The sequence below is a fragment of the Fukomys damarensis genome, unplaced genomic scaffold (genome assembly GCF_012274545.1).
Source record: "Fukomys damarensis isolate Sample0158 unplaced genomic scaffold, DMR_v1.0_HiC HiC_scaffold_31, whole genome shotgun sequence".
Classification (NCBI taxonomy): domain Eukaryota; kingdom Metazoa; phylum Chordata; class Mammalia; order Rodentia; family Bathyergidae; genus Fukomys; species Fukomys damarensis.
Window position 1 is genome coordinate 8,803,570 of NW_022900943.1, and position 16,764 is coordinate 8,820,333.

Here is a 16,764-nt window from a genome sequence, read left to right on the forward strand (position 1 = left end):
AAATGAACTTCTATGGCAATCCCGGTAATTATTCAGTCTTCAGATCTAACTGAACAAAGTAATAATTTGGGAATAAGATTCAATAGTATCATGATTATTTATAGTATGTGCAGCATAAAAAGTGAAATTTTTGAGCCAGGCGTGGTGGCTCAAGCCTTTAACCCCAGCACTCAGGAGGCTGAGGCAGGAGGATTGCTGTGAGTTCGAGACCAACCTGGGCTACATAGTGAGTTCCAGGTCAGTCTCAACTACATAATGAGACCATATCTCAAAAAAAAAGTGAAATTTTCATATTTGTATACTTACAGACTCAAAAAAGATTATGGCAAGGTAGGGACAATGCTATAATAAAAGAAAATACACAGGCAATACTGAAACAAAAGCCCAGAGATGCTAAGTTCCAAATAAGAGGATATATTCCTTAACTGCATTTTATAGAACCTGATGTTCAATGAAAATTTTGTTTCTTCAAACAAAATTAATAATAGTAATATATAGCAAACAGTGAAGGTATGTATATTAAAATCCTAAAGTATTTTACATTAATTATCAAATATATGAATATGCACCATTTTCCAAAGAGTGATAGAAGATAGGCATTGCTATTAATTTTGTAGAACAAGAAACTGACAGAGAGGAGGTAAGGCACAGCCTAGGGCCTCAAACTTTTTAAAGGTTTGGAGCAGAGATTCACACATGACTGTCTCATGGTCACATTTTAGTCTTCAGACATTGCAATACATGCTTAATAATATATTTATCTTACACGTGCTATGGGTGGTAATATTCAAACTATATGTGAACCACATCCTAAAGACTACTCTTTGATACACAACACAAAAGGTGTTTCAGTGGCAGCACATCATAACAACAATATAATCATGACATTTGAAATAGCATTACTAATTTTCAGCAATATTTGATCTGCTTATTATCTATAAAGTATTCTAATTTAAATGTGTGTAGTTATTCACTGATCTGCAAAACAGATTTGCACGTGACAGGTGTCGGGGTGTCTTAAGACTGGCACATATATTTGTGGGATTCCATTCTTAAATAAGCTAGATCTTTAGCTAAGCTAACATGTTTTTGCTGTAGAAATATTATCTAGAATAAAACCAAATGCTTGTCCATCTTAACGAATTGAGTGGGGAATATGAATTATTCTTCATTGCAATTATTTGTTGTATCACTTTAGGTAATTGATGCATGTTGATTAACTATTTTTTATCTGAAAAAATTGGAAGTAATTAATATGGATAGATATAGATAAACATTATTTTCTGAGAAACTTGGATGCATCCAGAGGAAGTTCTGACCTACTCACATTTCTCATTCTGAGTTCAGGCTCCCATATCCTTAAAACATCGATTTAGAAAATTTTGAACTATTATTTGATAAAGGAAACCGGTTTTCAATGTATCTTTCAGTGCAAAATGTCTATATATTTCCAAATCATGAATGTTGTGCCAAAACCTTAGTAGTTTCCCAAGTTTTATAGCTCTTCAGTGAGAGACTTTTCTAAGATAAGTTGTTAAAAAACCAAAGTTATGATTGTGTTTTAGCTAGAAAAAAACTAAGAACTTTAATGGATAACTGGAGAAAACTACATAAAATATAATATAAAATAAAGATTATCATAAATGTTTGTACATTAGCATGTTTACCTATAATCACTAATTAGGCCATCTAGAAAAGCCATTTAATGATAATCTATTATTAATATGTGCAAACAAATTAGTTGATCATTAATGAAATCCAGCTGCTACAATGTTTTTATATATCAAATTAAAAGAAGCTATTATTTTGTAACATAATATTCTTCACATTTCATAGTTTACCAGAACCTTCTTACTACTAAAATGCCATCTTTGTTGAATTCAGGTGTGAAGGGAACCATTGTTAGATTTGTATTGTTTTAACTTAATATTCTTCCGAACACTGACTTGCCCTAGACTGTATTATAAAAATAGGACAAAGACTTGCTGTATGACATAGTTGTAATTTGTACCTCCATAAATGGAGCTACCTGCTCCATGAAGGAAATAAATATTTCTTGTCCAACAGCACAGACTAGTGGTGATGTCGCTGCAAGAAATGTTCATCTGGTTAAAGCCAGTACATTATAAAATCTCATTCAATGGGTTATATACTCAGAAAGTAATGATTATAATAAAATACAGTATTATGGAACATAGTACTACATTAGCCAAATCTGTTTTGTTTTGCATTTATTGAAAATTCCAAGGAAATTATTCTCTGAATGATAGGTGAAACACATCATTGAAATGCTGTGGCAGAGAGCGCATCAACAGGCATTTTGTTAAGTTAGATATTTATGAGGTCTGTGTTTCTTGTTTCAAAGTTCCAATATTATCTAGCCCTCTTGAAGTAAGGCTATTTTTCACTCTAACGGTGACATAGATAATATCGCAGCCACTTTTTATAGATGCCAACTTGCTTGTTCCAGCTATATATAAATTCAGTTGATATGATTTTCTTATGTCTAAATATCCCACCTCCTTTTTAAGCGTTTTTTCAGTGGTTGAAGTATTTTCCTGAATAATAATCCTTTTTTTAAAAGAAATTTTTGGACAAATTCATTGGTAAACAAAAAGATATTAAGGTACTTGGGCCAAAAAATGGTCATAGATATTTTTTGAATTGTTTTCTAGTAAAGCAAAAGAATAAACAAATTGGTCCAAATATAATTGCCAGATCATGGTCTATAAATATTGAATAATGTTTTTCTTTCTCCAAATATATAATGAGATCTTCTTGCATTGAGTAAGGTATCCCACCTCCGATAGTAGATAAAGTAGTTGTCACATTTTCCAATAATCAGGAGGTTCTGGAAATGTAAGATTTAGTTGATTGTTTATGAAATGACACATAATGGTAAGGAATATGAAGACAGAATATTGAATGGAGCTAAATAACAACAGCAGTAGACAATAAGACAGGATTAATTTAAATTGTGTCTATGCACATGCGATGTGTGGCCTACAAATTTAACAAATTTTCCATTGGTCTGTGCTTTCTAATTTCAGTTTGGATTCCTTTCCCACCTCTATTAGTTGCTACCCTTGAAAACTTGAGAAAAATTACAGTGTCCCTGAATTTAAATTATCTAATCTACATATTGAATATAATATAATGATCTCATTAAATAAGTTAAATAGTGTTTGGAAACACCAAATATATGAAATGATAGAATGTTATATGATAATTGAAAAAGGTAAACTCATAGTCTTTATTTATTGCATTTTGTCTATTTTTGCTCAGAAAATGATTTTTACATTTCATCTTTTTATGTGGAAAGATTATATATATATATCAATAAAATCTGTTCACTTTTCAATATTAAAACATTATCTTTGGATATAGAGCCAAGTAATGAATTAGAACAGGGACCCCTTGCCTATTTTTTAGTTTGAAGAAAAATTCCATAGTGTAATTTATCTCTTCCTATCTCTTATGCCCTCTTTGCTACTCAATCACCAGCCATTTTAAGGAAAATCTCTCAAACTTTGGTCACTTTTTGTATTAAGATGGACTCAAAGTGGCAGCAAAAGTATGTTTTCCATCGTGCCACACTTTCAGTGTATTACAGGTGTCTTCCACAGTTGCTAGCAGAGGTCAAACAAGAAAAACATTTCCTGCTCCATGGCCTGATATTCTTGAGACCGAGCACTGCATAATGTTGCTTTAGCCAGCGGTGGACACACATACAATGGCTCCATAACGTTACACTGTCCAGTGACATCCTCGCCACCCTTAATTTGCACAGGCACGGTGTGTGGCATGACCCTTAAGTGGCTGCGTGTGCTCACTTCTTTGGATGCTTATCCTACTGAGGACGTTCTGCAGATGGGGGCAGGCAGAGCGCTGGCCTGGTCCTGCCTCAGGACACCTCTTTCAAAAGCCTTGCACTTTCTCTTGTCTCTTTTTGACAAAACTCATCTCACTTTCATCCTTCTCTCCTCCTCCTCGCCCTCCTCCTCTACCTTATTCTTAGTCTGCTGTGAATTGTAGATGTAAGCTGTGAAATATCTTAGCAAAATGGACTCATGCACTTCACACAAAATCTGAAAGACAAGCCCTTATCTTTTAAAGGGTCCTAAAATTCTCAAGTTCCACCTTGAACCCCCACAGGTTCATTAATAGAAGATAAAATTCTTCACATGATAGGATTTTACTCTTTTCCCATTTGTTGATGTCTCCTAATCTTTGAACAACACATTTCAGAAACACATTAGTATTTTGAAAGGCAGAATTTCATGGCTTTCTTACTCAGATCATCTTGATGTCCAAGGAAAGAAGTAGATATGTTTGTTTTTAAACTCAAGTGGTTTGGATCATTTGGTTGTATAAAGAGCATGCTCCAGTTTTACCTAGAAGTCGCAGGCTACCTGAAGTAATACAGAAGAGGAAGGGACACGATCTATGGCCAGGTACAAGGGTGCAGTGCAGACCTTACTCCAGCCACTCAGGGCGACTACAAGGACAAGGCAGCCTAGACGACTTAGTGGGATCTTGCCTCAAAACTGAAAATCAAATACTGCCTAGGGTTGTTACTCGATGATAGAGCATTTGCCTTACGTGCAGGAGGACTGAGTTATTTTCTCGGTACAGCAAATATCAGTCAGCCTCTCTGCCTATCTTTAATCTACAATCAGAAAACATTTCATTTTCTGCAGCCTTACAGTTTTAGAGTTTGTTATATCAGAGATTAATGGACTCTCCTGCCCTCTGTTTACGTAATTGAGAATTTAATTAAAACGCAGGATATCCAATAAATTCCTCATTTGTTCCATGCTAATAAAGAGATTTGAATTCAGATCCACCCAGTTCACGTTCAGTATTCTTTCTTTCTGGATCTCTTAAAGTCGACAACTATTCATATGCTCGGGATTCAAAACCTTTTTCAATAATAACTTACTACAGCACAATTAGGTCAAGCTATGATCTCTTAGGATTTTGTTTTCTGTTTGCAGGCATTGCTGAGATGGTTAACGTTCTGTACAATACAGTGTCACTTAGGTTCACTCGAGAGAGGTTGGGCACAGGAAGAAGCGGTGGACTTTGGCGTTCATGCCCAGCTCAGTGCATCCGGGTTTCCTTGTATAGTCACCATATGCGCCGGAAGCACATTCAGTCCTCCTTTCTTTACTTCCTCCACATCCGGAAATCCTCACCAGTTGGCAGTTTTCTGTATTTTTTTCCTTCCACAAACAGTTCCACAATTCCTTCATCAATACTGATGTAACAGCAGTTCTGCTGAGAGCTCTGCCGTTCCTTTTCCCAAGGATCCCAGCTTGCTCGCTGAGGACGAAACCGCAACCAGAGCAGCCCTGGTAACACTCTTGGTTCTCAGCAAGCGGCCAGGACAAATGTTTCCTCCTCTGCAGCTCTATAAAGCTACCTCCAGCTAACCTGACCATCTGATGCTTTAACAGATTGCACTGAATAGATTAAAATCCTTTGAAGATTCACCGGAGTCTTCTTTCTCTCTATGCCCTTTATGCCGATTCCACAGAACTGCCTTGGAGTAGGGTAGAAATAGGATGAGCCTTAAATTACACGAAGAGAAATGACCGCCGTGGCAGCTGAACATGTGAACAGGGGGGTTAACTTTGCACTTATCTTTTATATGCCTACAGGGCCTTATTTTCTGGGGTTTAAATCTCTGGGAAAAAGCAGTCGGAAGTTTAAGTATTTTGCTACCTCGGCTCCTCCGTTCCCGCGGGGGCAGTGCCCTATTTCTTACCATTATTCACTGTCGTTCTGCCTCTAAATAGCAATACTTCTGAGGATGATTGTGCACTACTGCGGAGCTGGTTGTCACTTGAGCTCGGAAGACATTCAAGAAATGCTGTCACTGAATAAGTGCTCCTAAGAAGGATGTTATTTTGCCATGAGCGGATGAGATCATGTGTTATATTTAGGATTCATAGGGAAGGCAACTGCTATTGTGTTACAGCCGAGATCTTAACTCAATATTTTAAGTTCCATTAGCTTTAAGAAACAGCTTTTTATCGTCCTGGGTAATAATATTTCATTAAAATGCTTAATCATTTCGCAAACAGCATCACACACAGAAAAAAATACTAAAATGAAATACTGAATAGAATTTTTATTTTACAGATACCTAAATTGCTGAGATATTTTTTAGTTTTTAAATTTTGATCGTATTAAATCTTTTAGTGAAATCTGCAAAAAAAAAAAAAGATAGTGAAGAATTTTGTTACTTTCCTACTCTTCAATTTAGGCAGTGGCAAATCAAGGACTTAAAATAGTTCCTGTAAAATATAATAATATGCTTTTGTTTGTAGTCTACTTTTGTTTTAGGTACCCAAAACATGGGTTATTAACGTATTGAAAAAACTATTCCCTACAGGTCAGATATAGAAGTCTGGGACTTTTAAGCTATGTTTTTCTAGAATTCAGTTCATTTCAATTTCACGTTTCTAATCATTTTATTTTTAGCATATTCAACATTAAAACTGAAAAATCTTCAAGGATGTGGTCTCAGTCTTTCACATAATGTTAAATTGTCTCCAGTTATAATACATATTTTTCAAACTACATGTTTTTGTGAGAGCATGAAAAAAAACCCAAAATATAACTTACAGCAATTACTTTCAGAAGCTATTTTCTTTCCCTAGCTACATAATTTGTTTTGTGAGATGTTTAAATATTTTTGTTCTATAGAAAGCCTGAAATTTTTATGCAAAATTATGTATTTTTATATTCTTGATTTTCAGAAACATTGGCGTGCATTTACTGTACAGAAAAGAAAAACATTTTTAGATTATCACTCCTCAAAACAATAAATAGCAAGTTGTTAAAGAAAAACAATCTCACCCACACTACAGTAAATTTGGTTTGCAAGAAGGTGGAGTGGTACAGTAATAGCTTTTAAATAGATTATCTAATTTTCAAATAGTGCATATTTGCACTTCGTGTGAAACTGGGATGCAAGAACACCACATTTCAATTTGATTAAATACCTTTAAAAGTAAGGTGCATCAAGCTCAATTTAATTTGACATGTGACACCTTTGGGGAGGTTCTTCCCCTTAGTTTTCCTTTCCCTCATTTTTCCAAAGAGTCCTTTTTATTGCCAGGGAAGAAAGTGCTTAAGCCTCTTATCCTATGACCACTGATTCAGAAAGAAGGTACCTCTGTGAGGACCTTCTATAATCAGCATACAAAGCTAATTTGTAACCTCTGATTGCCACGTAGCTCGCTGCTACTTCTCCCCAGGCCCTGGGCAGTGGGATGAGAAGATCTCTAATGCTTCTTTTGGAAACACAGGGGTGGGTAAGCAGTGAGTGCATGCCACTCAGTTGGTCATGGGAATTAGCTTGTTGTGATTTGGCTGTTTAAGTAATTGGAAGTCTCAGTATGCAATCTGACAGACGCGCCTCTGCTCCCTGGACTCCTTATTTGTGTATCTGAACTGTTGTGACCAATTGTTGAACTGGGCTGGTTCTTCAATGCTACATCCAGAGGGGATGAAAACTGTGTGAGCATTCCTAATGCAGTGGCACCATCTGTATCAAATGGGAAGACTTTTAGGTCCTCTGGTTATCAAGTGCATTGAGTTATATCTATCCATTAAAAATAAAAGTGTGGGGCCAGAGACTTAGCTCAGTGGTTCCTCCACCTGCATTGCAAGTGCAAGGTCCCAGGTACCAAATAAATAAATACAAATAAAATTGTGTGCTCATCTGACTTCTTTCTCTGCATGGAACTTATTTTTCTGGACAGAGTTTTACCAAACACTATGGTTGCCACTGTCACATTATTTTTCTCTTTTCAAATTATATCTTCTCTTCTAAGCAAAATCATTTGTTACTGAATTTAGTGTGTGCCTTTGTAATTCCGATTGCTTTCCAATTGAACTATAGGAGGATGATATTAAAACTTCTGGATATTTGTTTCTCTTCAAAAGTAGAGTAATTCAAACTGTAAGCCCCAAAATTTAAAACATAAGGGTCTCATATTCTCTTTTGGCTAACCAGGCATGATATTGTTTTGTTGAATGGTTTTGTCTTCAGGTTTTGTCCTTTCTGATTTGTAAAAAATAATTTAATCCAGTTTGAGAAGTCTAATTAAATTAGCATGATAGAGCAGAAAAAAATGTCTCAGAATTCATATTAACTTTTAGAATTCACCTTTGTTTTCATTTTGTTTCACCCCAAATAAGAAAACTGAGACCCAGGTATTCCACTGGACATAGAAATAACCTTTTCAACCAGGAGTTTTAGTTCATAAATGAAGTGTTCTGTATGTACCAAAATATATTAAAATTAGAGTTATAGTAAAGTTGAATTCACGCTAATAATCACACTTGTATAAATTTCCTCATTTTGTGTTGCAACTCATTTGCAACAAAGGTAGTTTATTTCTATTTTAATTTATACAGCTGGTTGGGATTCCTGAGCTTTAAGTTCTGATAGATAAAACCCATGTAGGTTTTTCTTTTCCCAACTTTATTTTTGCACAGCATGGAAACAATTGGGTCAAGAGATGCATATGATTTGAATGTCAGGTATTACGTGAGAAAGAAATAGTGGCCTTGCTCAGTATTTATTTTCTATTGATGCAAATGAGTTTCAATTGTCAAAGAAATCATGTGTTGGGCACTTTAATCATTTTTGAAGATGATTTCGGTTTTTTTTTTTGAGATTTCAATCGTATTTTTAATGACGAGTTTTGATCCATAAAAAATTGAGCCATGGAAGTGACAATAATTGCGTGACACACAAATCTGTACGTATGCCTGTCTTAGGAAGCAATTAAAAACTAAGGTGACTTTTATATCATCTCCTTTCATACTTATTCAACGTTTTACCTGGACAGATTTTTAAAATTTTAAATTAGTGCATGTTTACAACACATGACATTCACATTCATCTTAGCGAGGAGGTACACGTACTGAACACATCTGAACTCTTTTTACTCCCTGTCCCGCACCGCTCACCTCCCTCCCTCCTTCTCTGGATCCCCATTTTCATGATTGTTCCAATTCAGCTCATTTATGACGTGTAATGATTTGTGGTGCATACTTGGTACCTATATGTGATGCGTCTTTTTTTTTTTTTTTTTTTTTTTTTTTTTTGGTACCGGGCATCAAACTCGGGCCCTTGTGCTTGTGAGGCAGGCGGCAGAACCACTGAGTGAAATCCCTAGCCCTACATGATGCATCGTTATTCCTTTTAGCCTCCCCCCCACACTCTTGGTGTCTTGGTCCCCTTTTCCTTTGCAAAGGATGTATGTCTATTTCTTTTTTAATCAACTTTTTACGGTAGACCCTCAAGTCATGGCTGGCCTGATATTAAAAAATGATTTGAGTTAGAACCTGAATTTTACTTTTAACATATGAGAACAGTCTTGAGTTACAACCTAAATGTCAGCCACTTGTTCATCCAGCTGGTCTCAGGTACAGATTTAACCCTTAAAGAGTTCTGGAAGGAACATGACAGCATCCTCTCCTGTGTGGGTTTAACTGAGAAATCCAGGGCCAAAGTCTCTCTAATGATGCTGAGATTTGCCTCTATATAAGAAAGAGATTTGTAGAGATGTCCTAGCATTCAGTTGATCGACTTGAGTTACAACCAGCCCCAAGAATGACGTTCATAAAGCAAGGAGCCACTGTACTTTGCTCTTTGTTTTAGTGTGGATTGCTCAAATGAGAAAAACCATAAATATTTTACTTTGTATGTCTGACTTATTTCACTTAACATTAGACTAATCTTAAATAACAACAGGGTAAAGATTTTGGAATCAAGACAGGAGATAAAAATTTGTTAGTGTAAGGGTTAATGTGAAGAGCCACAATTTTAAATCAGTCTGAAGAAGAATAGCTCTAAATTGAAAGGAGGGCAGGGGAATGAGAAATAAAAACCAAGACCGGTTATGTGAAGGTACCGATGATGAATGTAACTGTACTGTATACCTAAAATGTACCAATAAAATAAAAAATTAAAAATAAATAAATTGAGTTCAGGGATATAAGATTGGAAGGGAGAAACTGGATACAATAAATATTTGTACCCATAATCAAAGAAACTATAGTACCCTAAAAATAGGTGAATAAAAGAATAAACCTAGATTAATTCCAAAGTGTTTGGTTGTACAAATGAGCAAGTATTTTCAAGGTTCAATGACAGATTTTGTAAGCAATGTGTTCTGGTGTAATGTTTATTAACTATATGAACCTAGGCAGGAGATTATACCAATCTGAGCATTTGTTTCTTCATTCTGAGGATAGCAGTAATATTAACATATCTATATGATATTGTAAGGTAACCATATTATGCACTACAACTATGGAACAGAGCAAACTCTCAATAAATGTTATTGATTAGTTGTTTACTAAGATGGAGACTAGAACAACAGATTAATGGAATAAAGGTGATTGAACATATGCACAAATTGAATCAGAGATATCTTTCAGATATTCATGCAGAAATATCCAATAGTAAGTTTGATATATGTGTGTGTATGTGTGTGTGTGTTTGTTATGGATTTTCATTAATAGGTTTTTCTGATACTGGCTTTATAATGAAGCCATCACAAGGTGCTAAAGCGTGAAAAGGGCCTAGTGTCAAAGATGAAGTCCTGAGAAAACATATCATGAAATACATGTGGACAACAGATTAAGAAGGAATCAGAGTCATCAGAGAAAGCGATAGAAAGTCAGTGCCATGGTTAGGAGAGGAGCTGCCAGACAATGGGGACGCTCCACGGCACCCACTGTTAAAGACGATAAAGTAGGTTTACGTCAGCGTGAGCGCTGTCAGTAAGGGGTCCCTGGGAAACTTCAGATACCTCAGTGTCGGCAGGAGGGGTCTCCGAGAAAGTGTGTGAGGTGCGAGGAGAAAGTCTGGACGGGGACCCACTGAAGTCAGACCCTTCATTGAGAGGACAGAGCTGAGAAGTGAATGAAGACTGTTGCTCTTGCCATGGGAAAACTGACCTAAGTCAGCTGTTAAACATAATGTAAATATACCAGTTTTACATTTCAAAATATATTTGTGCAGTGGGTAGAATCCTGGAAAAAAATGTGTGTGTGTGTGTGTGTGTGTGTGTGTGCACTTTCTACAGCTGTGTCATATTTCAATGTTCAGCTCACATTTTATGGCGGGTTTTCACTTCAATGTGTTGCTTAAATGCTGGTAAAATTTACGGTCCATGGGCAAATTGGCCTTAGAATGTATATCCACGCTTATCCATCAAAAGTCCCATCGAATTAAGCCTGGTGGGTAACACTAGTTATCATTCATCGGTCAATAAGCTACTACTTGTGTGTCTAGGATGTCAAGGACACAGAAATTCAGAGAGAATTACTGGTCTCTGAGTGACGACTAATATATGGATACCACCAATACAAACTTTCCTTGCTTTGCATCGAAAATTAGTAAATTTGATATTTTTTTGAGCTGCCTCCATTTGGGAGATACACAGTGAGTAGCAGCTGGTGGGCTGCCAGATTCCAGGGTTGAACTTCTAACATAGAATCCTGTTTTCAACCTATGCCAGCAGGAGTCTGATGTGACCATTCCATGATTTAAATAGGTACAAATATCTTCTTACCTTTTAGGCACAAATGGCGTTGCCGACTCTGGGTCCTGAGAAAGGGCCACATTTAAAAGTGAAAAGCATATTGTATTGCCATCATCACTTTTTTGCTGCCTACGTGTTCGACAAAGCAAATGCCTTTTAATCTGGAAGGCGTCATGGACTGTCGCTGTCACAGGGCGGGTAGAGGAAGTGGCGGTCGGTGATTAGTAGGGGGCTGGACTGGAAGGCGGGGAAGAGGGGAGTTTGAGCTTCGGGGGATCTGAAGAGACAGAGCTGGAGTCACCCTGGAGAAAAAGGTTAGATCCAGGGCGCTGAGACCGATGGGAAAGGAAGAGCATCAAAGGCAGAAACTTAGGCTGAAGAAAACATTTAGAGGAACGAGCAGAGGCTAAATCATCAGTTCAGAGTATAGGAAAGATACAATCCTAAGGAGCTATAGTTAGTTTTAGTTTTACTTATGGCAGTGGTTTATGTGATTGTATTTTCGATCTTTTATGAAGATATTCACAAAAAACATTCACGTGCATATTGCATTTTAGGTGTATTTTATTTGTTTATTTATTTATTTTGGTTCCGGGGATCAAACTCTGGTCCTTGCGCTTGCAAGGCAGAAGGTGGAACCACTGAGCTAAATCCCCAGCCCTAGGTATATTGTATTAGGTCATAAACATTCATTATCTCTTCACTATATTCTTTTATTTTTAAAAAAGCTAAAATGTTTTCAAGAGAGAAATGAACATTTTTATTTTTCCCCTGTAAATATTGTACCCTTATAACTCAGAAATATCCTCTTTAATATAATTTATTTTGTAATTGGAGAAGGCAAACTTTTTAAAATTTCTGTTTTCTCCAGTATCATGTGTCTCCTAAACTGCTAGTGTTTGTGGTGTATTTTATAGTCAGTGACAGTGTTTGAAGTATTAAAATTAGTGACCATGGATAGGATTAAATTTCCAACTTTGAGGCTGGTAGAATTTTTTTCTTAGATGACTAGTATCTATGAAGAATGGTGAATCAGCTTCCAAATTTACAATGGCACATCTTACATAAGTAATTGGCTCATCCAAAAATAGCATTTATTTTAAAACACACGCCTATGTGTGTGTTAGTCTGTTTTCCACCTCTTCAAGTGAAAGCTAAAAGCAAAATCTAAATCTTCAGAAAATGAAAATAATGTAACCCAGTAGAAATAAAATAGAACAGGAAGTCAAACTAAAAAGCAGAGAGAAAAAAAATCTAACTTCTTTTCAGAAAAAAAAAAAAAATGGTGTAACATCCGAAAGCAATCTAACCCGAGGGTCGTTTGTCCTAACCCCTACAAGAGGAAGATGTTGTCCACTACGTCTCTCTCAAAGATAAGATAAGCACCTCTATAAAAGGTGCTTTTCAAAATAAATGTAATAATATGCAAATCTACTTCCAGAAGGAAAACATAAATGTATTCTCATGCATAAGCATTGAGTACTACCTTCATTTAATATCACTGTATTATTGAAAAATAAAGGGCTGTTTTAGGGAAATATGAAATTTGTAGGACAATAACTCAGAATTATCTTCAGGCGTTACTGATGCTGTGTCTTTCAGTGGCTATACAGCACACAAATGCTTAATACATTCAAGAACAGAAAGATGAATATAGAGGTCCAATTTAAAAATCATTCCTTGTAAAGGTACAAGATCCCAATAATGAATGTAACTGTACTGTACACCTAAAATGTACCAATAAACTCAATGAGGAAAAAAATAAAATAAAAATCATTCCAAATGTAGTTTAGGTAATTCCACAATTTCAACTCAAATACACTGTCAAATATTTTTGATAATATTGAATGTTTATATAACTATCCAGAAAATAACTTTAGAACTTTAGATTTTTATTTTATTTTATTTTTGAGACAAGATCGTTTGTGTAGTTCAGGCTGGCCTTGGACTCACTATGCAGCCCAGCTGGCCTTAAACGTACAGCAATGTCCCTGCCTCAGCCTCCCGAGTGCTGAAATTATTGGCATGTGTCACCATGCCTGGCTCCAGATTTCTATTCTAATCTCTCCATTTTAACCCTATATAGATAATAGATGTATTACATTTGAAATCATTCATAGTTTCATTCTATATGCAAGCAATGGGTTCATTACTTTTTAGAAAATTTATAAGAAGACATTGATTCTAAGAACATCTAGAGTATGTTGGGGAAAAGGTATTCATAATCTTATTTTGCTTCTATTCTGATAACCTCAGCAGATCGTTATAACAAAAACTTCTAAGACTGTGAAATGAAGTAGTTCCTAATTTTTTTTGTCCTGTCTGAGAATCATTTGTTAATCTCTCCAGAGTAACAGTCTCTTGTTTGCATTAACCTTACTCGACGATTGCACATCGTATACATGGACGTTCCCAGGAATGCATGTATGGGCGTTAGCCCATAATTATGATTTGCCATCCCCCAAATCCATCATACAAACATAGCATCTCTTTCCACCCTTTAAAAGCACACAGCTATAATTTATCAGTGTGTGTTTTAAATAATTTAGGAGAAAAAGTTTCTCCTTTCTAAACCAACATTATTCCTTTATCCACCAATAGAGATTTTGACATTGATTATTTTAGGCATGAGGGCTAGTATCAAACCTCCCGGTTACTGTGCGGAAATAGCCAAAAATTACTGGATTTTGAATACACGGATAATATACAAATAAGATTGCTGAATTAAAAAATTTATTGAAGGAAGTAGGCACATAAGTAAAATTATGAAAAACCTATGCTGGAGCTTGTGTTACATAGTATTACAAAAAGCCCTGTGAATAACAAGGAAAATTCTAAACAACTTATATCTGCATTGATGCAGTGAGATTAGAGTTTACATTAGAAAGAATAAATGGTATTTGAACAGGTAGCAGTGTATATTCTAGGAAGAAATCTAGAAGCTCCGGTGTGTACGGGAAAGGGAGAGTGAGTGGGAATTGTGATGAGATGTAAAAATCTCATTTCTTTAGGATCAGTAATTGGCAGGAATTTTGCAGTTCTCTTCGGAACACAGAAGTAAATGACCAGCCTGATCATTAAGGTGTTCATGGAACAACTGTCTCTCTGTCACCTGCTTCAAAAAATTTTGCCGTTAGATGTGTGAATTTAGCGATATGTTTAAATACAGATTATTTTGCTTTAAGATGTATTCATCTGATAGTTATTCAGTAGCTGACTTGTGTATTCTTTGCCTTGATACTTGAAAGTTTTATAGTATAGTATTTATCTTAATTCTGGCTCAAATGTTTTTTGTGTACAACTTAGCTATTAATTTGGAAGTTGTTTACTTCCCAGTTACTTGACTGTGAAGCTAGAGCTCTTTAGATAATAATTTATAATTTGATGGACTTTCTGAGTCTATGAGAGAATATTTGGAAAACTGGTAATACAGTATAACATTAGGGAATCTTAGGCTGGTTTATTTTCTTATACAACACGGAAACAAACCGTTCAAGGTCTCATACATAAAATTTAAGTTGTGTTTTAACAATGTAAATTTTTATATCTGAGAAATATTTTAGGATCAGCACACTCATACAGATTACCATTTTCTCAATCTGTCAACTTTATTAACCTATAAAATGCCAATATTTACCATCTTTCAACTGCCTTGGACTTGGCACAATATACCTGGAAGATAACGTGAATTCAGAGGTGTTTCCTGTTTTCTCTTTCAGGGAAATCTTGAGGAGTTTGATCCTTTCCACCCAGCAGCCATTAACCATCTTGTGGGAAGCTGTACATTGGTGAGTGTCACCCATTCTAACCTCTCTGAATTTTAAAGTTTTTAATACAGTCTGTGATGTGTCTCTTTTGAGACAGGGTTTCACTAAGTCACTAAAGTCACTTGGGTTGGGATCAGACTTATGATCCTCCACCCTCCTGCCTCAGCCTCACAGACTCCGTGCTCACGGGTGTGTGTCAACATTCTCAGCTCAGAGTGAATTTTTACAATAGAAAATGCATAATGTCATGGTTTTGCTGTTTGGGGGGTTTTTGAGACAGGATCTCACTGTGTAGTTGAGACTGACCTGGAACTCACTACGTAGCCCAGGCTGGTTTCGAACTCACAGTGATCCTCCTGCCTCAGCCTCCCGAGTGCTGGGATCATAGGCGTGTGCCACCACACCCGGCTGGTTTTGCTTTTGTTTTTGGTTTATTATAATGACAGAAATGCTATTAAAACCTGAACTGATACAATTAAAATTACGTACTGGAAAGAAAACTAGGAATTATTTAGTTCAAAAATTGTGCTAGCATTTGTTTATTGCTATATTTTAGGATATTGCTTTCAGTGAATCTCTTGTTCACAAGCAACAAGTAAACATCAATGAAAGTATTTGAAGCTAAAAATTCCTACTATTTGCAATACATAATTATTATTTGCATGTTAAACTTAAATTTTAATGTGAAATACTTATTATACCTGAATTTTATTCCATAAAATCAAATATATAAATTTTCTCTTTTTTCATGTTTTATTTCTCTATTCTCTGTGAGCAGCATTATTCATATGTGGCATCATATTTCTCAATCACCTTCATATTTTCTTTCTCTGTCTCTGTCTCTGTCTCTCTCTCTCTCTCTCTCTCTCTCTCTCTCTTCCAGCACACACACAAACACACATTCCCCTTAAGATAGTGTCTCATCTGCAGAAGAACACTAATTTACTGTTCAATTCGATCCAGTGTCTTCTGCTTCTCCCCCCACTTTTGATCACTAGAAACCTTTGCTGGAACCGTCCGTCAGGTAAAAATCCTCACTGTGCTCTCACAGACATGCACATTGCTAATCAAATGGCAAGGATTTATTTTTATTTATAACTATAAAGTTAAAAATATGAAATGCAGCCAGTAGAAATTTTAAAAGGTAAAATGAACATAGAGATTATACTAGATTTTGAGAGTTGCAGTTCTGTATGTCCTATGATTTTTTTCTAACTTCTAGAAATGATATTTAGCATTCAGACTCTTCAAAAGATTTCCCCTGATCGTGAGATGGGGTTTCTGTAGTCCATGTTAAGAGGAAGCAGCCTGCTTTTGAAATTGTGCATAAAATGTGCATGTGGCGTGGTTGAAGTCGACAAGATTGTATCAAAAGTTTGAAGAGTCTTAGATAAAAAGTTGAAGGAGTAGGAGAATTTCAG

General features: G+C 35.8%; 1 long non-coding RNA gene across 2 annotated transcripts in view; it reads left to right on the forward strand.

Moving 5' to 3' along the window:
• LOC104866792 overlaps positions 1-16,764 on the forward strand; it is a 284,791-nt gene that overhangs the window by 248,721 nt on the left and 19,306 nt on the right. For both annotated transcript variants that reach the window (XR_004514854.1, XR_781564.2), the window contains exon 2: positions 15,296-15,364. This is a non-coding gene — a long non-coding RNA (uncharacterized LOC104866792). The remainder of the gene's footprint in view (positions 1-15,295; positions 15,365-16,764) is intronic.